Here is a 26,365-nt window from a genome sequence, read left to right on the forward strand (position 1 = left end):
AATTCTACAGAGGAAATTATTTTCTTTTTGGAACGCAGAGCTCTCTGCTGACATCACCAGTACAGTGCTCTCTGCTGACACCTCTCTCCATTTTAGGAACTGTCCAGAGCAGCATATGTTTGCTATGGGTATTTTCTCCTACTCTGGACAGTTCTTAAAATGGACAGAGATGTCAGCAGAGAGCACTGTGCTCGTGATTCAAAAAAGAGCTCTGTTTTCCAAAAAGAAAATAATTTCCTCTGATGTATTCAGCAGCTAATAAGTACTGGAAGGATTAAGATGTTTTAATAGAAGTAATTTACAAATCTGTTTAACTTTCTGGCACCAGTTTTCCACAGGAGTACCCCTTTAAAGAGATTGTGACATTGCACTTAAGTTGTTTTATCTCCATTTTTGGTTTTTGTTTTACAATATTGAGAAAGTTTTTTTTTTATTTTTAACACACAGCATGTTCTGATACAGGCATAGACAACCTTCAGCAGTGCAGATGTTTTGGACTACATCTCCCATGATGCTATTACATCAAAATGCTGACAAAGCATCATGGGAGATGTAGTCCAAAACATCTGCAGTGCCGAAGGTTGCCTATGCCTGTTCTAATACAACCATACTGTTTAAAGTCAATGGGTTGAAATTCAAAACACGTTCTGTTTTCCATAGTTACATTTCTGTATTTGTTTTAGCTGCTCTAGCATGGTAACTGGGGGATAAATCAATTGTCAGGTCCGCATTTTGTGGCCGCAAGTTTAGTGCAAATTGCCACGGTTTTGCTGTAAATGCAAAGTAAACACATAAAAGCCATTTGTTTCAGCTGTACTTACCATGGGTATTAGACCAGGTTCGCACTGCTTTGTGGTCCTGTTAGTCGTACTGAAAACAGGATGCCAATGTATACTGTTAAAGGGGTACTCCGGCGCTAAGACATCTTATCCGGGGGTCCCGCTGCTGGGGACCCCGTGATCTTCCACACCGCACCCCATTAAAATCAGCCCCCGGAGCATGCTCGCTCTGGGTCTGATTACTGGCGATCACAGGGACAGAGGATAGTGAGGTCACGGCTCTGCCTCCGTGGGACATCACGCTCCGCCCCCTCAATGCAAGCCTATGGGAGGGGGCGTGACAACTGTCACGCCCCCTCCATAGGCTTGCATTGAGGGGGCGGGGCATCATGTCACACGGGGGTGGAGCCGTGACGTCACTATGCTCCGTCCCCGTGATCGCCAGTAAGCTGATTCTAAAGTGACAGACTGCGGGCACTCAGCAATGCGCTGTCTCTTAGATGGCAATGTATTCTGTGCAGACTCCGCGACAGATGTTTCCAGCATCGATATTCTGCTATGTGCACAGCTCAGCAAAAATCAGCAGCGGACCCCCTTGATTTCAATGGGAAATGGAGTCCCCTAGTGACGCAGTTCAGGACGTTTGCGCTTTTTTTTTTTAGCAGACTCAAAACCACAAGCTCAATGGGTACCGCCATGTACCCTATGGTTTCTAATGACTTTTGATGTGTTAAATAATTTCTAAAAAGTAAATTTTTGTAGTGCATTTAACTGCATAAAAAGTATTTTACTCAATATATTCAAAACAAAGGATTTTTTGTGTAATAATATTTGCCTTGGGTATAATATTCAATAAGAGTATTTTTGCTTATCCAAGAACCACACATGACAGATCTGTTTGATGGTCCATAGTCCACTGTGTCTGAATCATTAACACCTTTAAGATGTGCAAAGTGCAGTTATTTGCTTTGCCATATAGTTGAGTATTTTAACCTTGGCATAGTGTAAAACCTTTGGCTGTTAAAGGGGTGTTTTATATTAAACTTTGGAAAATAAAAGATATAACATTCATTTCACCACTGATTTGCAGTCAATTTTATTTCACTTAAAGGGGTACTCTGTTGAAAAACATTTTCATATCAACTGGCTACAGAAAGTTAAAGGGGTACTTCAGCGGAAAACTTTTTTTTTTTAAATGAACTGGTGCCAGAAAGTTAAACAGATTTGTAAATTCCTTCTATTAAAAAAATCTTAATCTTTTTGGTACTTTTTAGCAACTGTATGCTATAGAGGAAATTCTTTACTTTTTGAATTTCTTTTTTGTGTTGTCCCCACTGCTGACACCTCTGTCCATGTTAGGAACTGTCCAGAGCAGCATAGGTTTACTATGGGGATTTTTTCTTGCTCTGGACAGTTCCTGATACGGGCATCAGGTGTCAGCAGAGAGCACTGTGGACAACACAAAAAAGAAATTCAAAAAAATAAAGATTTTCCTCTGTAGCAAACAGCTGCTAAAAAGTACTGAAAGGATTAAGATTTTTTTTAATAGAAGTCATTTACAAATCTGTTTAACTTTCTGGCACCTGTTCATTTAAAAAAAAATAGTTTTCCACCGGAGTACCCCTTTAAACAGATTCCTAAATAATTTCTATTAAAAAAATCTTAACCCTTTCAGTACTTATCAGCTGCTGTATACTACAGAGGAAGTTGAGTTGTTCTTTTCTGTCTGACCCCAGTGCTCTCTGCCAACACCTCTGTTCATGTCAGGAACTGTCCGAAGCAGGAGAGGTTTGCTATGGGGACTTGCTCCTACTCTGGACAGTTCCTGACATGGACTGGAGAACACTATGGCTAAACAGAAAATAACAACTCAACTTTCTCTCGAGCATACAGCAGCTGATAAGTACTGGAAGGATTAAGATTTTTTTAATAGAAGTAAGTACATTAAGGACATTGTATTTACATAATGTTTTACATGGATTCACTTAATATGTACATTGTTGAAAAGTATTTAACCCCTTGCCGCAAAATGCAGTTTCTAGACGGTGCTGCGGCACAGGAGGGTTATGAAGCGAGCTCAGGAGCTGAACTCGCATCATCCCCGCACGGTCCCAGCTGCTATCAGCAGCCAGGACCCGTGGCTATGCCAGACATCACAGTTCAGGCAGATGTCCGGCATTAACTCTTTAGTCTAAAGTGAAAGTTAAAGCTTCCCAGCAGCTCAGTCGGGCTGATCGGGACCCTCGCGGTAATGTCCCAATCGTGATGTCCCAATGACGCCTCCTGCGTGTCCTCTGTGAAATCCATGCTTGAGCAATCAACCACCGATAACACTGATCAATGAATTGCATACAATGGCATTGATCAGTGTATTGAATAAATGTACTGCATCTTATAGTCCCCTATGGGAGCTATAACATTGCAAAAAAAAAAAGTGAAAAAAAAGTTAATAAAAACCATTTAACCCCTTCCCCAATAAAAGTTTGAATCACCCCCCTTTTCCCATATAAAAAAAAAACACTGTGTAAATAGAAATAAACGTGTGGTATCGCTGCGTGTGTAAATGTCCAAACTATAAAAATATATTGTTATTTAAACTGCACGGTCAATGGCGTACACGCAAAAAAATTCCAAAGTTCAAAATAGTGTATTTTGGGTCACTTTTTATACCATAAAAAATTTATAAAAAGCAATCAAAAAGTCTGATCAAAAGAAACGAAAGTGCAAAAATGGAAAAAATGCTTTGCCTTTAAGGGGACTTTGGTAATTTTTTATGTGAATGCCATTGATGGTACAGTTTAACCCCTTAAGGATGCAGGGTTTTTTCGTTTTTGCATTTTCATTTTTTCCTCATCACCTTCTAAAAATCATAACTCTTGAAATTTTGACCATAAAATTCAATATGATGGCTTATTTTTTGTGCCACCAATTCTAATTTGCAGTGAAATTAGTCATTTTATCAAAAAATGCACGGTGAAACAGAAGAAAAATTAATTGTGTGCCAAAATTGAAAAAAAAATGCAATCTTGTAACTTTTGGGGGCTTCCGTTTCTATGCAGTGCATTCGATAAAAATTACACCTTCTCTTTATTCTGTAGGTCCATATGATTAAAATGATACCCTACTTATATAGGCTTGATTTTGTTGTTCTTCTGAAAAAAATCATAACTACATGCAGGAAAATTTATACGTTAAAAATTCTAATATTCTGACCCCTATTACTTTTTTAATTTTCCGCGTACGGGCCGGTATTAGGGCTAATTTTTTGCGCAGTGTCCTGAAGTTTTTATTGGTTCCATTTTTGTATTGATCGGACTTTTTGATCGCTTTTTATTCATTTTTTCATGATATAAAAAGTGAACAAAAATATGCTATTTTGGACTTTGGAATTTATGTGTGTGTACACCATTGACCGGGGGTTTTTTAATTTTTTTTTATTTACTTTTCTTTATTTTATCCAATATAGAAACAATGACATCATAAAAAATACTGTATTACCTTAAAATTGACATAAAGTATACCTTACCCAAAACCATATCTTCTCCCACCCACCCTCCCCTGAGCCGAGCTGAAGGGGGAAAAAAAAAAAAGGTAGTCAATTAGTTTCCATGTTTTGTTATATAGTTTCAGCTTCCATTTGGATATACCGATCCTCGCTTTTCCATATTTTTTAATCCTTCCCAACAAAGCAGTCCATTGGTTAATAGTGGGGACTCTAGTTGCAAACCAGTTACACAAGATTAAATACTTGCCCAAAATGCATGCTTTTATTAAAATGTCGTTAAGTGGGCGGTTTAATTAACAATATATTTTTATAAATCGGGCATTTCCACACGCGGCAATACCACATATTTTTATTTTTATTTACACTGGTTTTTTTTATGGGAAAAGGGGGGTGATTCAAACTTTTATTAGGGAAGGGGTTAAATGACTTTTAACAACTTTTTTTTCCCACTTTTTTTTTTTTGTTTTTAGCTAACTACACACACTGATCTTTTACACTGATCACTGCAAAGCCATAGCTTTAAATTGATCAGTGTATAGGCGGTCGAATGCTCAAGCCTGTATCTTAGGCTTGGAGCAATCAATTGCCGATCGGATGCGACGGAGCAAGGTAAGGGGACCTCCGCTCGCGTGCTAGCTAATTGGGACATCGCGATTTTATCGCGATGGTCCCGATCAGCACGACTGAGCTGCCGGGAAGCTTTCACTTTCATTTTAGATGGGGCGATCAACTTTGATCGCCGCGTCAAAAGGGTTAATAGCGCGCGGCACAATGATCAGTACCGCACTCTATTAGCCCAGGGTCCCAGCTATCATTAGCCGCCGGGACCGACCCGGTATGACACGGGTTAATTTCCATTTATGCACAAAGCGACCCCACATTTGTTTGTTTATTTTTTTTACACTATTTTATTTTAAAAGAAAAGGGGATAATTCAAACATTTAATAGAAAAGGGGTTAATTCACATGTATTACCCATTTTTTTTATATTTTTTTAGTCCCCAGAGGAGACTATTACATGAGATAACAGATTGCATACACTGTTTATTGCAATGCCATTGCACAGCATTGATCAGTGTTTTGGTGCTCCATTTCTCAAGACTGCCATGACTGACTGGAGCCTCGGAGTGCCAATCGGACGGCAAGAAGCCAGGTAAAGGACCTCCTGCCATCGTCTCAGCTGATTGGGATGCCGCAAGTTAGTCACGGTGGTTCTGATCAGCCTACTGAACTATCTAAGATTTGTTTTCTACAGTTTTAGCCATGTCTGATGGGTTAATGCTGGACTTGGCTGATAGCAACCAGGACCCACCGGGTATGAAGCTTGCTTAGTCCCTGAGCGCGTTTCATTCAGCAGGAGCTGGTAATGTACTTAAATGTATGTCCATTGTCCTTAAGGGGTTAAAATTGATTACACAATGTGTAGGCTATGTTCCCATTTGGGTCAAAACTCCATTCAAGAAGCTTCATCAAAGTCCATTCACAATTGAAAAACTAACCCGGATGATCTGTTACACAACAGACACCAACAGATCTCATTGACTTTAACCTGTTGGGGACGGAGGGTGTACAGATACGTCCTGGCGTCCCGTTACTTAAGGACGGAGGGCGTACCTATACGCCATCTGCATTTCCGATCACCGCAGCTCGCCGGGCAATGATTGGAATGGGATGCCTGCTGAAATCATTCAGCAGGAATCCCGTGACATCGACCAGGGGGGTCCTGAGACCACCCCATGTCGGCGATTGCTGCAAATTGCTGGTCTGTATTGATTTGCGGCGTTTCCAGGCATCCAGGGTCTCCAGAGACCCGATGACCCAGATGTAAAGGGTCACATGTGACGTAGAACCTCACTTCAAAGTTAGCTATGAGAGGAATTAGTGATGATCCTCCCACAGCCCTTTGATTGGACGGTCGGTACGACCATCCAATTAAATATATTGGCGGGAGGGGAGCACCCTCCCCTTGCCCTCCACAGCACGTTACATCTACATATGTGGTATTTCCTTACTCTGGAGAAATTGGGCTCCAAACTATAGGGGGCTTTTTCTCCTATTATCCCAGTTAAAAATGAAAAATTTAGTGTAACAGTGGCAATTTACTGTTAAAAATCAGATTTTTAATTATTACGGCCCACTGTTCAAAAAACCTGTGAGTTTTAAATACTCACGGTTCCGGAACCGGATGATGCATCTTTGACGCGAAACCGCGCATTTGTTCTGCCTATACGCTCCTGCTCTAGCTGCTGGCTGGTAGCCGCCCTCCCTCCCTGCACCCCGGGTGAATTTATTTATCGACTTTGTTCGTATTTATGCTGCTACAATAAAAGCATGAACTGTTTCTGAACATCATGGTGAGTGCAGAAATATTTCTTTCTCTCTATGCTATTTTGTATTGTGGAATTGCCTATCCCTGCTAGTGTCTTACACCCCATATTGTTCTTTTCACCGGGACGAGATTTTTTTAGTGCTTGCTAAGAACTCTGCTATACACATTTTGGTGTAGTGCCCATCCCCCACTCTTTTCTGTGTGGTTTTGATATAAGGTATTTACTTTTTCATGAAAAATTGGGCTACACATTTATTTATTTTTTTTGGGGGGGGGGCGGGTTGTTCAATTACACCCTGTTAAAATGAAAAAATTTTTGGGTAACACCAGAATTTTTGTGTTAAAAATAACATTTTGAACTTTTACAACCCACTGTTCAATAAACCTGTGAGGTGTAAGTTCTTAATGTAATGCTTATTACCTTCCTTGAGGGGTGTAGTTTCCAAAATGGTGTCACATGTGGGGGGTTTCCGCTGTTCTGGCACCATGTTTTTTTTTTTTTAAATGCACATTGCCCCCAACTTCAATTCCAGGCAAATTCCCTCTCCAAAAGCCAAATGGCGCTCATCCTCTTCTGAGACCTGTAGTGCGTTTGCAGAGCAATTTACATTCACATATGGGGTATTTTCTTATTTGAGAGGAATTGGGCTAAAAAGTTTGGTGTGATTTTTCTCTGATTAACCCTTTTGAAAATGAAAAATTTGCGGTAACACCAGAATTTTTGTGTTTAAAACCAAATTTTTTATTTTCATGTCAAAGTATAAGAAAAAGTCGTCAAACACCTGTGAAGGGTTAAGGCTCAATATACCCCTTGTTACATTCCTTGAGGGGTGCAGTTTCCAAAATAGTAAGCCATGTGGATTTTTTTTTTTTTGCTGTTCTGGCGCCATGGGGGCTACCTAAATGTAACATGCCGCCCAAAAATCATTCCAGCAAAATTCTCTCTCCAAAATCGCAAAGCTGCTCCTTCCCTTCTGAGCCATGTTGTGTGTCCGCAAATTTTAGGTGTCTTTTTCTCCTTTCACCCCATGTAAAAGAACATGTTAGTGTAAAAAATTTAGATTTAGATTTTTTTCCTTCACTTTGCTGCTATTCCTGTGAAACACCTAAAGGGTTAACAAACTTTATGAATGTCATTTTGAATACTGTGGGGGGTGCAATTTTCATAATGGGGTCCATAATGGGGGGTTTCTTACAGAAAGGCCCCTCAAATCCATTTCAAACTGGTCCCTGAATAAATCATATTTTGAATTTTTCATGAAAATTTTGAAAATTGCTGCTTTACTTTGAAGCCCTCTAATGTCTTCAAAAAGTAAAAACATGTCAACTTTATGATGCCAACATAAAGTAGACATATTGTATATGTGAATCAAGATATCATTTATTTGGAATTTCTATTTTCCTTACAAGCAGAGAGTTTCAAAGTTAGAAAAATGCTAAATTTTCATGAAATTTTATAATTTTTCTCCAAGAAATGTTGCAAGTATGGACAATTATTTACCACTAACACAAAGTACAATATGTCACAAAAAAAAAAAAACTATCTCTGAATCAAATTCAAAAGTAAAAGCATCCCAGAGTTATTAATGCTTAAAGTGACAGGGATCAGAATTGCAAAAAATGCTCCCGTCCTTAAGGTCAAAATGGGCTCTGTCCCCAAGGGGTTAATGGGGTCAATCTAATTTCTGTCTGGTGTCTGTTTACTAGTATGATTTGAGTGAGAAAAAAAAGCTGTTTGCAGTATTGTCAGCTTATGTCCTGCTATTTGAATGGATTTTGTGAACAGAGCTCCCTGAATGGAGCCCCGAAGCAGACGTGAACTTAGCCTTAGTAGTTTCTATAAATATATTACTGTACATAACTCTGTTAGAATTTCATTAGAATGTGGATGCACATTCTCTTCTCTCAAATTCCTCCTATTGGTCATGAGGGTAAGGAGGAACAGGGGACCCAGAACCCCTGCTTTACGCATAAGCAGGGGCCCTATAGGTTGGTCTCCCATTTATTGCCCTGTAAATAGGTAGTCAATGTGTTTGGTAAGAAATACCCTTTAACCCCTTAGGGACACAGCCCATTTTGCCTTGAGGGCACATCTAACTTTCATTTTTTTGTTTTTTTTCCTTTGCACCTTCTAAGAGACATAATTCTTTACTTTTTTCATTCACAGACCAAGGGCTTTTTTGCATTACCAGTACTTTGTTATGATGCCTTTTATTTTCCCATAAAATGTACAGCAAAACAAAAAAAAAATGTTTTAACAAAATTAATATGCTTAAAATTGTCCTTTTCTGACCATAATAACTTTATTTTACGTATATGGGAAAGTATGAGGGCTAATTTTTTGTGCTGTGATCTATAGTTTTTATATGTACTATCATTGTTTTGATGGGACTTTTTGATCTAATATATATTGGGATATATATTACATTATATGTTATATAATGTAACAAACAAAAAAAAAATCAGCATTTTTGGCATTTGATATTTTTTTATATTCACACTGTTTACACTGTGGGATCATAAACATTATATTTTAATAGTTTAGACAATTACACACATGGTGACAGCATTGTGCGGTGTGACTGGGGGTCCACTGATACAGCCTTGCTAAGCCAGGCTACATCAATGAATTGGTGAAACAGTGGCCAGAGGCAGGTCAAAGGACCCTCTATTGCAGGGGTCTGATGAGCCCCCTGAGCTAGACAGCATCTATGATTTAATGCTTTAGACACTGTGAATGGCATTGATCACAGCATCAAAAGGGTTAAGGGCTGGACTGGCCATCGGGCAGGCTGGGCATTTGCTCGGTGGGGCGGGCCCTCCGCTTGCCCTGTCACGATACAGCTGTTTTCTGCACTAAACCGGCCACTGCTTTCAAAGTCTCGGGCACCGCTTTGAAAGTAGTGGCCTTTTAGTGAAGAAAACAGCCCGCTCTGCCTGCTCACTGACACAGCCCGCCCCCTACTCTAAAAGGGGCCTCGCTCCGTCCGGTGACCAGTCCCCTGGCCCCAAGTGCAGTGAGCCAGGGCAGGGACACAGCTGCTTTAAGAGCAGCAGACGTCTGTGTGCAGGCACGCCTCTGACGTCACGGACGTCCCTGCCCCGGCTACTCTGCTCCAAGGAGGAGAGGAACCCGGAGCCTCGCTCACTTCTACAGCCTGCTGACTAAGCCTCCCCTACAAGGTAAGAGAGGAAAGGGGAAAGGAAGAAAGTATAAAGGAAGATAATTAAATGGCAGGGGGGTGCGGAAGAGAAGAAGGCTGGGAAGAAACATGTGAAGGCGGATGACTGAAGAGAGGTGTGCGGAAGAGAAGGGGGGACCTGAGAAATATAAAGGAAGATGACTGAAGAGAGGGGGTGGGGAGGCAGAAAATTGTGAAGGAGGATGACTGAGGGATCTTGGGGAGGGGGGTCTGGGCGGGGCAGAAAAGTGTTAAGGAGGATAACTGAAGGGGGGATGGAGAATAAGGGGATTGGAGGGGGGCCTGAAAATGTAAAGGAGGATGACTGAGGGGTCTTGGGGTGGAGAAGGGATCTGGGGGGATCAGAAAAGTGTGAAGGAGGATGGCTGGGGGGGTCTTGAGGGAGAATGAGTCTAGGGGGGCAGAAAAGTGTGACGGAGGATGACTAAAGTGGGAGGGGGGTATGGAGAAAAAGGGGGCTGGGGGTCAAAGATGTGGAGGAGGATGACGGGGTCTTGGGGGAGGATAAGTCTGGGGGGCAGAAAATTGTGAAGGAGTATGAATGATGGGGGGGTGTGGAGGGCTGGGGGGGCAGAAAAATGTGAAGGAGGATAACTCATGGGTTTTGGGAGGGAGGTATTTTGGGAGAGGGGCAGAAGAGTGTGAAGGAGGATGACTAAGGTGTCTTGGGGGAAGCCATCTGGGGATGCAGAAAAGTAAAGGAGGATGACTGAGGGGTTTTGGGAGGGGGGCAGAAACGTGTGATCGATGATTGAAGGGGGTGTCTGAGGAGAAGGGGGCTGGGAGGACAGAAAAGTGTGAAGAAGGCTGACTGAGGGGTCTTAGGGGGGAAGGGGTCTGGGGGAGGTCAGAAAAGTGTTAAGGAGGATGATGAGAGGCAGAGGAGTCTAGGGGTCTAAAGGAAGAGGGGAAAGATGGGTCTGAAGGAGTACTAAGGGGTCTGGGAGGACTTGGGTCTCGTTCACACTGGAGTCTGTCGGCACAAATCTACTTGCAGCAAAATCCCATTGTTTTCAATGGTATTCTGCTGCACTGTGCATAGTGCGAAATCATCTCAGTGGAATGGACAGCTGCCCAAAGAATGAATATGTTCATTCTTTGAGCTGAATTCCACCGGACTGCATTACCATCTATGAGATCCAATGACTTTAGCGGCACCTAGCAGACATTCAGCTGGCTTAAAGGACATCTGCAACAAAAGACAACTTATCCCCTATCCACAGGATAGGGCATAAGTGTCTGATCACAGTGGGATCCACCGCTGGGACCCCCCGTGATCTCTCAAACGGGGCCCCCGCATTGCCGCTCTATGGGAATGGCTAATGTGCATAGCGTCGACCTCTCCACGCTCCCTCCCCATACAGTTCTATGGGGAGGGAGGAGGCACGAATGCTGCCTCCCCGCCTCTCCCATAGAGATACATGGAGGAAGAATGTCAGCCGTGGCTTGGCCCCATGCAGGAGATCGTGGGGGGTCCCCGCGGTGGGGCCCAAAAGTTGTCTTTTGCTGCAGATGTCCTTTAATGTCCGCAGTGTGGATGAGTACAGGGGTGAGATTCTGCTAAACAGAGGAAACATGTGGCAGAGTTACATTCAGGAGGCACAATGTCTGGCAGGGTTATAATGATTATTGTCTTTATACAGAGGATGAACATGAGGAATCAATGATGTCTGGTGTCAGACTCTGCAAAAAAAAGATGTAACTGGAATAAGTCCTGACGTCTGGACCAGATGAAGAAGAAGAAAAGGAACAACAGAGAATATGTCACTTGTGAGTCATTATAGCATTATGTATTCCGTCTGACTGTCCCATCACTGCTGAGGTCACTTATAATTTCTGCAGTGATGATGGATGAAACTTTACACTGATCTCTGGCTCTCCAACTGTTATAAAACTACAACTCCCATCATGCCTGAAACTCTGCAGGCATTATGGGAGTTGTAGCTTTGCAACAGCTGGAGAGCCACTTCAGCCATGGTGACTTTAGACTATGCAGTCCATTTTATTTTGGTGGGGTCCGACTGCTGGGACCCACAACTAAAAAAAAAAAAATGGTCTGCATAGTCTCATATGCCCGGGCCTGTTTTTGATCCCAGTCCAGCCTTGTGATTGTCCAGCTACTGATACTAACAGTGATTGTCCAGCTACTGATACTAGCTGACACCCACCTCTATGAAGCAAGCGCAGCTCCTGCACTCAATTTAAAGTCACTTAATGTTCCAGGGTGTTCATTTAGGTCCCGAGCATCAAGGGCATAAACCTACGCCCAATGTCCTTGAAGGAAAACTCTCATCAGTGTTATCCGCACTAACCCGTTGGTACAGATGTGTAGTAAGGGAGACATTGTTGACAACCATTCTTACCTGTCCCCGTATTGTTGTCCCGCTATCTTCCTCCCAATTTTTCATTCAGTCAATGGGTTGGGGCACGGGTAGAGCTTCCTGACATCACTACTGCTGGCTGTTTCATCAGACCAGCAAAGAAGCAGCAGTGGTGACATTAGGAAGCTCCGCCCATGCCCCAAGCCTGGAACGGAAGTATATGGAAGATAGGACAATGGGACCACAGAACGGGAAAAGGTAACTATTGTTTTCATCAGTGTCACCCGCACAACACACCTGTACCAACAGGTTAGTGCGGTGACAGTGATGACAGTTTTCCTATAACAGGTTAATGCAGCAGAGAAGTTTGTTTGGGGCATATCACTAAATATTTTTGTTAACATTATCATTATTATAATTTTTTCTTTTTGCCAGATTATTCTAGGGAGTCTACCACCAGTTTTGGTTAAATTAAGCTGCTGGCATTGCTGAACAGAGGACATTATTGTGCAATGAATGCTAACTATAGTACCTTGATGTGCTGCATCTTTCTCCAGGAATTTTTTTTTCAACATGCATATCAGCTCTTTGCTTTGCTTGAGATGTGATTGTATAGGATGAGGTTCCACACGGGCACAGTGTTGCTCTTAGAGATAGTCAAGCTCCCTTTGTACCAAGAATCTCTATTGAATAAAAAACATTTTCCTGGGCAATGCCGCAGTGCATCAAGGTTGCGCTTATCACTCAATATTCAGCAATAGTAGTGGTTTCATTTCTCCATAATTGGTGGTAGACTCTTTTAATTTAGAAAGTTGATATCCTAGGATAAACCACTGGAGAAATCTGCTAGTAGACTGCAGAATTGAATGCATCTCTGAACTACAGTATAATACCGGTTATAATCTAGAATTAGTACAAGCTCACAGTTGAATACACACTCAAAGGGGTTGTCCTATAGATACATATTAATTTACTCTTTTAGTTCATTCAAAATGAAAACCATTTTAACAGAAATAATATAACCCTTTAACCAACCATCATGGTGATGTTAGGGACTTATAGAAAGGGCTTGAGAGCTACACTGAAAAAAAAAAATATGTAAAGACTTATAACTGCTGGAACTTAGAGATGGAAAACATTTTACTAGTCCATAAGGATAAAATTAGTACCGTCAACAAGGGTACAAATGCCCTTCTATATTTACTTGAGACATAAAAAAAAATCTACAAAACAAAAAAACAGTGATGCTCTTGGTAGGGTTTTTCTTATTTAACCCCTTAAATATGCAGGGATTTTTCATTTTTGCACTTTTTTTTCTCTCCTCTTCTTATAGCCAAAACGCTTTCTATTTTCAACTTACACCAAATTTGAGATTAAAAAAAAGGCACAATTTGCACCTTTTTACTCCCTGTATGCCTCTTCTGCCACTGTTAACCCCTTTATGACCCAGCTAGTTTTGGCCTTCATGACCCAGTCCGTTTTTTCAAATCTGACATGTGTCTCTTTAAGTGTTAATAACTTTAAACTGCTTTTTTGAGCCATATTGTACTTTATATTAGTGGTAAATTGTTGTTGATACATGAAGCGATTTTTGTGAAAAATTGGAAACATTTTCATTTCTCTATGTTTGAAACTCTCTACTTGTAAGAGAAATAGTCATGCCAAAAAAATGTCGTTATTAATTTATATCCACAACATTTCTACTTTTTGCTGGCATCATTTATTAAACATTCTTCTACTTTTTTATGACATTAAAAGGCTTATATTATTATGAGCATTTTTTTTATTTTTCTGCAAAAGTTCAAATTTGGGAACAATAAAATGTTGAATGTGTGTGTGTGTGTGTATGTATGTGTGTGTATATATATATATATATATATATATATATATACCAAAGGGGATGAGTATTTACCTCAGGGCGAGGCCACCACTCCTGGTGTAACAGAGCTTCAGAAGGCCATTAAGCACTCCGTGGGCATTCTGGGTAGGGGAATATGCAAAGCAGCTCATTGCATCACTTTTTCAGGTAATGTTCCCTGGTATGAGCTTAGCTCCTGTTAAGGAATATAAAAAGCCGATAGGGATTTTATGCCAAGCCAGACTACTCCCCAAAAAGGAAGTTTCTACCCATCTGGGTAGAAACTTCCCTTTTGGAAAGTAGTCTGGCTTGGCATAAAATCCCGATCACCTTTTTATATTCCTTAACAGGAGCTAAGCTGATACCAGGAAACATTACCTGAAAAAGTGATGTAATGAGCTTTCTACAGGTAAGGAACACAGGGGTCTCCTAGCAGAGCAGTGGGTGTGTCCTGATCCCCGTGATCGGGACACACAAACCGCTGCTTAGGATTTTTATGTGCGAAACGCTGCCATCAGAAAGTCAGATTTGACTAGCTGAAAGGAGCGACCGCTGTGATGGGGGGGGGGGGGGCGAAAGCCCCCTAAGTCCCGAGGCAAGATGGCTGGCTGTTAGTGATAGCCACCATCTTACCGGGTGCGGCGGGATGCGGTGAGTAGCAGCCAGTAGCTGCACGGGACATGAGTGGCTGTCACATTACAATTAATATAATGTATTTCAGCAACTAAAGTATAGTGGAAATGAAGGCTTACAAAATATTATCACAAATGCAAAGTCAAAAGCAAAACTACAGTTGGTCAAACTAAAATGGAATCTGACAGCTTCGCCGTCAACTTCTTTAGTCTTAAAAAACAAGTTCTGCCTTGAAAGAATGTTAAAAGCAGAACAATTTTTTTCAGACGAAAAGTGTTGACATCCAAGTGGTCAAGATTTGATTTGAGACTGACCAATTGTAGTTTTGCTCACCTCTGGTATACACAAACTGACAGGTTCTCTTTGAAGGGGTTCTCCGGTGAAAAACTATTTTTTTTTTTTTATTCGACTGGTGTCAGAAAGTTAAACAGATTTGTAAATTACTTCTATTTAAAAATCTTAATCCTTTCAGTACTTATCAGCTGCTTTATGCTTCACAGGAAGTTATTTTCTTTTTACATTTATTTTCTGTCTGACCACAGTGCTCTCTGCTGACACCTCTGAGCAGGAGCAAATCCCATAGCAAACCTATCCTGCTCTGGACAGTTCCTGAGACAGACAGGTGTCAGCAGAGAGCACTGTAGTCAGACAGAAAAGGAATTTAAAAAGAAAAGAACTTCCTATGGAGCATACAGCAGCTGATAAGTACTAGAAGGGTTAAAGGGGTATTCCGGGCAAAATCTCCAATTTCGGAAACCTCCAGGTTCCCGGGACCGGGGATGTGGTGTCGCGCCACACCCCCTCCATTCATGTCTATTCTATATCTATCTATGTCATGGTTGTTGGACATGCATTGGACTGGCTAAGTAATGCTGCAATTTTTTTTGTGTATTTTTATGTATGTATATATATATATATATATATATATATATATATATATATATATAGATGCAAATCAAAAAATGTTGCAGTATCTTGTAATACCTTTTTTATTGGACTAACAGAATTTTGTAGAGACAAGCTTTCGCAATTATCCCAAAAGCTTGTCTCTACAAAATTCTGTTAGTCCAATAAAAAGGGTATAACAAGATACTGCAACATTTTTTGATTTGCATCTGCATCACTGGCACATATGTATATATAGAGTGTGTGTGTGTGTATATATGTAAAGGTCTACATTGGTGTTGTGCCCATAGCATAACACCTAAAGGTGAGCACATTACCTATTGCATCACATCACCTTGAAAGAGATATCGGCACGTTGCGCTTCCTTTGTGTTATTTTTTCTCTCCATATTCCTGTGTAAGCAAGTGACACTTGTTCATGGCAATGTGTCCAATTTAACACTAATCTAATTAACCAATTAAGATCTGGCAATGCATATATAAGAAGTGAAGGTGTAAATGTGAGAGGTGAATGGAACATTCCATGTTGAATTCTACAGCTTAGAGAGGTGTCATCCTACAATTGAAATCTTTACTTATACTTATCTGAAATGTCATAAACTGGAAAGTGTCTGAGCTGAAGAGTTTATATGGTGTAGAAAACAGAGTGGAGGATTGGCTTCCACATACCAGAAATAGCATTCTGTTAGGTCATCCAATCTATCAAAGCACTAAATTACCAGGAGAATGTGTATATAAGCATTGCAGCCATTCTGGTTATTACTTCATCCGGGCATCACATTATCATACAGATATATTATAGCAGGTGTATTTCAAGAATTTCTATATATATATATATTTAGAACTTGCAAATATGGTAATGAAAATGACAACTGGCTCCTTAATGCTTAGCATTTATGCACAGGGATATTTAGTTTGTACTGAATGTTGTTTAAAGGGGTTGGCATCTCGGTGGAGACTTGTTATTTATCAGGCGGGAAAATATAACATCTACTAGTATATTTTTCATAAACAAAATGCTGTTTCAGTCTGCTCTAGTTAGCCATTCTTTTGCTGGGTGGGGGTTATGCTCATGTCCTTGCATGCTCTGGATGCAGTCCTACTGGGGTCCTATGAGTGATACTAGGAGGTTCTATAATCTAGAAAGTACAGTAAGGTGGCCTATACATTCCAAGCCAATTACTTGTTGCAGCAATGTCTCACATCAATCAGTAATGGCTGAGGGGTAGTGCGACACTCTGGGCCCTGACATCACTCTGGGCCCAAGCGTTACGATTTTTGAGAGAAACAGGATCTCAGCTGGGGGCTGGAGGCACTGTGGGAACGCTGGAGGTAAGTAAAGTTTTTTTTTTTATATGCTACTAAAGGGGTTATCCAGGAATAGATGACAGAGCTAATTTCTTTCAAAAACCTCTCCACAGGGAGGAGTTTTATAAAGAAATTAGCTATATTTTTCTATTCCTGGATAACCCCTTTAAGTGGGCAAAGGTGTAAAAAAAAAAAAAAAAAAAACTCCTGCTGGAAAATCCTTAAAAGGGCCCACTCCCATAGGCTTGCATTTAGGGGGCGGAGCGTGACATCACAAGGGGGCGTAGCCATGACATCACAATACTTCGGCCTTGTGATCGGCAGTCATAAGACCCGGAGCGAACATTCTCCGGGGGCGTATGGTAATGGGGTGCTGCGTGAAAGATCACGGGGGTCCCCAGCGGCAGGACCCCTGCGATCAGGCATCTTATCCCCTATCCTTTGGATAGGGGATAAAATGTCTTAGCGCTGGAGTACCCCTTTAAATATGCCTGTTTTCTCATTAGCTAGATAAAAACCCAACACTCTAATGTGGCATTATTGTGAAAACTAGATGTTATTGGTAAATTTGGCCCATTGTGGGAAAGTCCAGCATTCATGAACATAATTATGGGCATTTGATACAATGCAATACAATACAATACAATTCTATAACTAGGCGAAATGAAATGTATGACATTTAATTTAGATTGTTTCTGAACTGTGTGAAAAGCAGTCAACAATAGTGCATGTACAATAACAATTTAGCCCTTATAACTGACCACTGTAATTTTTTTTTCTATCTGTGGGGCTGTTTGATGGAACTTTGTAATCTCCTTTTATTATTATTATTATTTTTTTTTATTGTTATTTTTTGGGGAGAGGGGATAATTGACACCATTCACTGTGGTGACAATTGTGCTTGCTTTATAGCCTTACTGCACACTGCACTATACATGTATGGTGCTTTTCATTAAAGGGGTACTCTTTTTTTTTTTTTTTTAAATCAACTGGTGCCAGAAAGTTAAACAGATTTGTAAATTACTTTTGTTTAAAAATCTTGATCCTTCCAGTACTTACCTGCTGTATGCTCCAGAGGAAGTTCTTTTCTTTTTAAATTTCTTTTCTGTCTGCTCTCTGCTGACACCTCTGTCTCATGAATTGTCAGGAGCAGGATAGGTTTGCTATGGGGATTTGCTCCTGCTTTTGACAGTTCCTGACATGGACAGAGGTATCAGCAGAGAGCACTGTGGCCAGACAAATGAAATTCAAAAAGAAAAGAACTTCCTCTAGAGCATACAGCAGCTGATAAGTACTGGAAGGGTTAAGATTTTTAAATAGAAGTAATTAACAAATGTGTTTAACATTCTGGCCGCAGTTGATTTAAAAAAAATTTTTTCCCACTGGAGTACCCCTTTAACCCCTTAAGGCCTCAGACAAGTAGGAGGGCTTGTTTTTTGCGTGACCAGTTTGTAATGATGTCACTCATTTTACCATAAAATGTATGGCACAACTCAAAAAAATACTATTTTTGTGGGGAAATGGAAAAGAAAACAGCAGTTTTGCAAATTTTGGATGGCTTTGTTTTCACGCTGTACAATTTACAATAAAAATTACGTGTTTTCTTTAATCTGTGGGTCAATATGATTAAAATGATTCCCATGATTACATATTTTTCTATTATTGTAACGCTTTAAAAAAAATCTCAAACTTTTTAAACAAATTAGTATGTTTAAAATCCCATTATTTTGATTACCTATAACTTTTTCATTTTTCCGTATAAGCGGCAGAATGAGGGCTCATTTTTTGTGCCGTGATCTGTACTTTTTATTGATGCCACATTTGTGTACTATATTTTCCGGTGTATAAGCTGGCTATTTAACCCCGTTAAATGCTCTCAAAAGTTGGGGGTCGTCTTATACGCCGGGTGCTGCAGTCGGCCGGAATGCCCGGGGGATGGATTATCCATACCCCGGGCGTCCCGGCCGAGAATAACTTCCCCCGTCACATTCAGAACATCCATGTGTCCCAAAAGATCTTTTCGGGACACTAGGATGTCCCAGTTACCTTTCTGCGGCCCCGCGCTAACTTTAAAAATGCAGGGGCCGCCAAGAGGTAGCGCATGCAGGGACATCACTGACGTCCCATGTGTGCGCCAGCAGGAACGAAGGAGTGGAGCATCGAGGAGAAGGAGGTGCGCTTGCCGGCATGGTAAGTTACCAGCTGCACGACAGCTTCGGTGCTCCGACCATTGCTCCTCTGGTCCGGGGACCTACTGCTATGGCCTATAGCCCATAGCAGTAGATCGTGATCCCTGACCGGAGGAGCGGTGGACGGAGCACTGAAATGGGGCAGACATAAAGCCTCCAGCCATACACTGTATATGGCTTAAGTCTGTAGGTCTGTGGGGGAACTAAACTGCCGACCCAATGTGGGGGAACATACTGCAAACCTAATGTGGGGGAACTACAACCTAATGTGGGGGAACTATACTGCCAACTTAATGTAGGGGAACTACAACCTAATGTGAGGGAACTATGCTGACAACCTAATGTGGGGGAACTACAACCTAATGTGGGGGAACTATACTGCCAACTTAATGTATGGGAACTACAACCTAATGTGAGGGAACTATGCTGACAACCTAATGTGGGGGAACTACAACCTCATGTAGGGGAACTATGCTGACAACCTAATGTGGAGTAACTATGCTGACAACCTAATGTGGGGGAACTATGCTGACAACCTAATGTGGGGGAACTATGCTGACAACCTAATGTGGGGGAACTATGCTGACAACCTAATGTGGGGGAACAATACTGCCAAACTTATGTGGGGGTACTATGCTGACAACCTAATGTGGGGGAACAATGCTGCCTACCTAGTGTGGGGGAACTATACTGACAACCTAATGTGGGGGAACTATGCTGACAACCTAATGTGAGGGAATAATGCTGCCTACCTAGTGTGGGGGAACTATGCTGACAACCTAATGTGGAGGAACTATGCTGACAACCTAATGTGGGGGGAACTATGCTGACAACCTAATGTGGGGGAACTATGCTGCCATACTCATGTGGGGGAACTATGCTGACAATCTTATGTGGGGGAACAATGCTGCCTACCTAGTGGGGGGGGAACTATACTGACAACCTAATGTGGGGGAACTATACTGACAACCTAATGTGGCGGAATAATGCTGCCTACCTAGTGGGGGGGAACAATGGTAAGGTACCGTATCACGGTAGAGGGGTAGTCTTATGTGGCTAGTATATCCCAAACTCTATATTTTAACTGAAAAAGTTGGGGGTCATCTTATACGCTGGAAAAAACGCTATATAAAACTTTGAAAAACTTTTTTGGGGAATATGATGGGACAAAAAAAGCAGCAATTTTGGATTTTTTTTTATTTTTCCCTTACGCAGTTCACAGTATGGGATCTTTAACATTATATTTTCATAGTTCAGACATTTATGCACGCGGTGATACCAAATATGTTTATTAATTTTAATTTTTATACTTTTTGGGGGTTAAATGGGACATTTTACATTTCATTACTTAAAATTTTTTATGTCCCCATAGGGGAATATTTATAGCAATCACTTGATTGCTAATACTGTTCAGTGCTATGCATATGGCATAGCACTGATCAGTATTATCGGCGACCTTCTGCTCTGGTCTGCTCGATCTCAGACCAGAGCTGAAGACCCCAGGAGACGGATGTCCGCCATTATGGCAGCGCTGCGGGTGATCCAATCACCCATTTTTCTGACCACACTGTTGGAGATGCCATGATCAGTATTTATCACGGCGTCTGAGGGGTTAATGGCGGACAAAAGCACGATCTCTCATATCCACCATTACCAGCGGGTCCCTGGCTGCTGATAGCAGTCAGGACCTGCCGTGCATGATGCGAGCATCCCCCGCCACCCCAACTCCTCAGCCCCCCCCCCCCATGGTACTTGCGGTCATGTACAGGGAGCGTAAATGTACATCCTAGTGCGTTAAGTACCACCGCACCAGGACGTACATTTACATCCTGTGGCGTTAAGGGGTTAAGGTACAGATGGCAGCACCGTACATGTATGGCATGTGTCATCTAAGTATTTATGTAAAATATCTTCTCACTTTATGGATCACATACAAAGAAAACGATATTTTTGTTGATTCTGTAAAAGAGCAATGTACACATATTTTTACATTTTCTAACATATCTACCTTATGTTTTTGTGGTTCTTCTAGTGAAAAGAAGTCGTGCAGGGAAAATAATACATATGCCTGTGGGTAGAGTAAGAATAATAAATAATAATATAAAAAAAATTCTCCATTTTATTATTCTATGGGTACAGTGGGCACATATTATATAGATGTACATAGGCTGAGGTGTTATACTTATAAAGGGATGCAGGGCAGGGCTGTGACATGTCTCTTCCTCTGGAGACACATGATAGAGTTTTACTTTCACTTCTTCTGAAGCCGCGTTCACACAAGTCTGCTACAAGAGTATATAAAAAGTAGAAAGGTAATGCAAATTCTATTTACATACATACTTTTTTAACTGATAATATTCCTTTCTGGCTCGGCATAGCGTCTGGATACATTATAGAAAAGGGGAATTTCAAATGGATACTAGTTTATTCAACCAAGTCTGTAAGAGCTCAGTAGACAACCTCTGCCTGTCATCTCCATTCACACACATCATTCTACAATGTTTCTGGCAGCGCTTTCACTGTAAGGGTAGGGTGACACATGCCGTATTTTGCTGCATATTTGTTGCTGTGTATTTTCCCTCCCATTGTCAAGTCAATGGATAGCAAAATCAGCTGCGTATTTCGCTAACCAATAGGTTTTGCAATTGCTTTCATTAGAAGATTTTCAGTATTTCATACTGAAAAATCCAGTAAAACAACTGCCCCCTCTGCCTGCTTGGACACATACTGGTCCTGCTGTGTCCATGCATCATGGACCCACTTCCTTGATTGACAGCTGTGAGTGCAGGGCTCACAGCTGGAGGAAATATCCTCCCGCTGTCAGCTTGTATCCGTACTGTCAGTGAGGACAAGTTGGGAGTTGTAGTTTTTCTAATGCTAGGGGAGATGTGAGCAGACAGCATACTGAAGGAGAGGGCGGATACCTGCACATTGAGGCCACGCCCCCTCCCTTTGGGAGGAATTCAGACAAGTGAGCTAAATTAAAAGTGTAATAAAAAAATTTAAATAAAGGTGCAAGACACATAAAAATGTAATGTACATGATCAGGATTAGGTACTGAGTGATATATTAAAAAAAAAATTTTTGTTGGATCTGCCGAGTACGCTTTAAGGTTTTCATTTTTTCCTCCTTGCCTTCCAAAAATCATAATTCTTTTATATTTTCATCCACAGACTAGTATTAGGGCTCATTTTTTGCGTGACCAGTAGTCCTTTGTAATGACATCACTCATTTTACCATAAAATGTATTCTGCAACAAAAAAAATACTCTTTGTGTGGGGAAATTGATAAGAAAACCGTAATTTTGCTAATTTTGGAAGGTTTCATTTTCATGCTGTACATTTTACGTTAAAATAGACATGTTTTCTTCATTCTTTGGGTCAATACGATTAAAATGATACCCATGATTACATACTTTTCTATTATTATACAGTTTTAAAAAAATGCAAACTTTTTAACCAAATTAGTGCGCTTTAAAATCCCTTTATTTTGCTGACCTAGAACTTTTTCATTTTTCCATATAAGCAATGGTATGAGGGCTCATTTTTTGCACTGTGATCTGTAATTTTATTTGATATCACATTTGCATATATGAAACTTTTAATACATTTTTTATAATTTTTTTATTTTTTGGGGAATAAAATGCAATTTTGGACTTTTTTTTACGTTCACGCCGTTCACCGTATGGGATAATTAACATTATATTTTAATAGTTTGGATATTTATACACGTGGCGATACCAAGTATGTTTATTAAAAACTTTTTTTTACACTTTTTGGGGGCAAAATGGGGAGAAACAGAAAATTTACATTTTTAGTGGAGGAGGGGATGTTTCAAATTTTTTTTAAATTCTCTTTTTACACTTTAATAGTCCCCATAGGGGACTATTTATAGCAATCATTTGATTGCTAATACTGTTCAGTGCTATGCATAGGACATAGCACTGATCAGTGTTATTGACTATCTTCTGCTCTGGTCTGCTCAATCTCAGACCAGTGCAGAAGACCCCAGGAGATGGACGGAGGCAGGCGAGGGGACCTAGGTCCGCCATTACAGATGATCAGATCGCTGCGGCAGCAATGCGGGCAATCCGATCGTCCACATTAGGTGCCACACTTCTGCAGATGCCGTGATCTGTATTGATCACTGCATCTGAGGGGTTCATGGCGGACATCTGCGCGATCGCGGATGTAGGCTATTACTGGCAGGTCCCTGGCTGCTATCAGCAGCTGGGACCTGCCGCGCATGATCCGAGCATCACTCCGATGCTCGCGGTTATGTATAGGATATAAATGTACATCCTGGTGCGTTAGGTACCACCTCACCCGGATTTCTGTTTCATTATGGGTTTTTTGCTGTATTATCTAATGGATATCCTGACTTTTAATAATCAGCTCCCATGATTATAATACAGTCAGACACAGCAAATTAGAATGAGATGATTAAAGCAATCCCCAGATGGTCACATGAGCTGTCCTATGGTCGCACTGCGAGTATACAGTATATATATCTATGTCACAAACCACTATCATATCTGCGGCTATGACAGTGGATTATATAAGACCACATTCAGCACACCTTAAAAAAAAACTACCGTGCATGATGCGAGTACCGGTCCGGTGCTCGCATCATGTACAGGGCTTAAATGTACATCCTGGTGCATTAAATACTACCGCACCAGGATGTACATTTACGCCCTGTGTCATTAAGTGGTTAAACAGGGCCTTCTCCTGTTGTTTTTATTTTATTTATTTTTTTCAGTAACAAAACAAAATACAGCTTTTAACTTCAGGCACGAACAAATTCTGCTTGACATGCACTAACTACATACTATCTTCCACCTTTGAACAAGAGAGGTATTACCAGTCAAACAACACCCAACACAACAACAAAATCCCATTATAGTCTATGGGATTTTTCTAATAGCCGTTTTAACCTGTTATTACCCGTTATTAATAACTGATGTTATTTTGTGACTGGTGAATGAACGGAAGAAATAGTGCATGCACTTTTTCTCCCGTTACTATCGCCCGTCACAAAATTATGGCCGTCATTAATAACAGGTGGTAATGGGTTAAAACGGCTATTAGAAAAATCCTATAGACTATTATGGGATTTTCTAACGGCTGTTAGGGATTTTCTAACGGATGTTCATTACGGATGAATTTTTATAGTGTGAAAGGGGCCTTACACAAATTCCCCTGTTTTGAGGCTACCCACCTCAAGACTCCAGCTCAAAGGTTTCTCACAGCCTCTCACTACAGACTTGGTTACAACTTTTGTAAGCTCCGTATTAATCAGACTCAGTACCTGTGCTGACTTGGGGCTTACCTACAAATCGGGACTGGGCCAGGAAGGGCCTCACTAACAAACCTGATTGAAATCCCATACAAATTCAGGGCCAATCGCAGGACTTAACCCCTTAAGAACCAGGCCAATTTTATTTTTGCAATGTGCAGGATGTAAATGTATGTCCTGGTGCACGAAGTACCAGCGCATCAAAACATACATTTACATTCATTTTCCTTAGGGGGTTAAGCTTAGTCTCAACAGGGATTTTACCTATTTTCTTAATTCACCATATCTCACCCAGCTTTCCCTGGATGGCAACTTGGTGTACACATACTACAGGTACCTTGAGGAAATGGCTCGTAGCGAACCTCTCAGCTCGGCTGTTGATTACTTTAGTAAATTAGTTGAGCTTTCCAAGGGCTCCAGTTGCCTGGAAAAAGTGGATACAGACCTAGGAGACTTAAGACTGTAATCCCAGAATTTTCCAGGCAACCAGAGCCCTTGGAAAGCTGAACTAATTTTCACAGACTAAAGTAATCAACAGCCAAGCGGCAAGGTTCGCTGCAAGCCAATTTACTGTAAGTTTGCCCAACTCTAGTCTCATACATTCTACAGATTTAATTTTTAGCATTCAATTTGTTTTATATGTTTCTATCCTCCACGTTGTCTGTACATTAAAATAAAAAAGCAATGTCAACCCAGCCTAACTTTTCAGAATAAGCTGTCATGTGTGCCTGTGTGTATAAGGGGTAGCACGATTTCTCACTATTAAGAGGCATAACACTATTTTGGGCTCTACAGGCTTATATGTCTTTATATTTTTTTTTTCTGCCATTTTTCCCGTAAGCTTCTTTATGGTACTTTATAGTTTTTGTACTTTTGCAAAATAAATAACTTGATATGTTGGCTTGATATATAATTATTTTTTTTTTTTTAAGGTAGCAAAATTAATAAAAAGCATGGGAATCCTTATGCAGGATATTTTAATAGCTCAGATTGTTACTAATGTGGTGATATCAATTATATTTATATTTTTTACTTAATCAATGGGAAAAGTATATTTTCCTTATTTAATAAACTTTTTTTTGTTCCACTAGGAGACTTTAAAATACAGCTGTACATAATAATTAGCTTAAAGGTGTAATCCAGGAAAGAAAAGTGATCCCCATTCACATGATAGTTGAAGTTGATCTGTGAATTGCTGAGTTTAGGGCTTGGCAACGTTTAGAAGCTCCACAGAGGGTGACTGGAGACCTGGCTGCACATGCCTACTGTACTCCATTCACTCGGGGGACAATTTTCCTCCATTGTCATGATCAATGGGGAACTGGCAGGAGTGCTATGGGTGACGAGGCGGGGTGGGTGGTCTGTGAGAGAGAAATGAGGGAAAGCAATGCATTCTGGGAATTGTAGTACTGAGCAACTGGTAAACCAGGAAGTAGAGAGAGGACATGGTAGGGGAGAGGACTACATACATATGGATTTTTTTGTGGGGTAGACCGGTAAGCAATGCTTTATGCTTCTGCACCGGTTTTTTTTTTTCTACCAAATACAAAACGCAGTTGAAATATAGACACATATGCTTCTGTGTAAGGCCTCATTCACATTGCTGTCGGACTCTGCCATTTGGAGTTCTGTCGGCAATCTGGCTAGAAGGACAGGAATTTAGCGGAGAAAAAAATTGTGCAAGCTCTAATTTTTTTTCTCCACTAAAATCCTGTAAATTTTTGAATGGGGGCTGTCGGTACTCGGCAGTAGACGTTTGCATCTGACCTGTTTCAGGGAACATAAAGGAGGGTCTTGAGAAAGCCTTCTCCGTGATGTCCTAGTGCCCCAAAGGCCATATGGAAAGCATTTGTCCTCTTTAAAGGGGTACTTCGGTGGAAAACATTTTTTTTATTTTTATCAACTGGTGCGAGAAAGTTAAACAGATTTGTAAATTACTTTTATAAAAAATTCTTAATCCTTCCAGTACTTATTAGCGGCTGTATACTACAGAGGAAATTCTTTTCTTTTGGTTTTTCTTTTCTGTCATGACCACAGT

General features: G+C 40.8%; 1 protein-coding gene and 1 long non-coding RNA gene across 4 annotated transcripts in view; one reads left to right on the top strand and one right to left on the bottom strand.

Moving 5' to 3' along the window:
* Window positions 1-26,365, bottom strand: part of LOC130282198 (uncharacterized) — a 104,337-nt gene that overhangs the window by 41,915 nt on the left and 36,057 nt on the right. Inside the window, exons 2-4 of the long non-coding RNA XR_008846274.1 lie at window positions 21,212-21,314; window positions 21,038-21,097; window positions 15,851-15,925 (exon numbers count right to left, since the gene is read on the bottom strand). This is a non-coding gene — a long non-coding RNA (uncharacterized LOC130282198). The remainder of the gene's footprint in view (window positions 1-15,850; window positions 15,926-21,037; window positions 21,098-21,211; window positions 21,315-26,365) is intronic.
* Window positions 1-26,365, top strand: part of PCGF5 (polycomb group ring finger 5) — a 148,490-nt gene that overhangs the window by 19,628 nt on the left and 102,497 nt on the right. The window lies entirely within an intron of this gene.

This window comes from Hyla sarda, chromosome 7, assembly GCF_029499605.1.
Source record: "Hyla sarda isolate aHylSar1 chromosome 7, aHylSar1.hap1, whole genome shotgun sequence".
Taxonomy (NCBI): Eukaryota; Metazoa; Chordata; class Amphibia; order Anura; family Hylidae; genus Hyla; species Hyla sarda.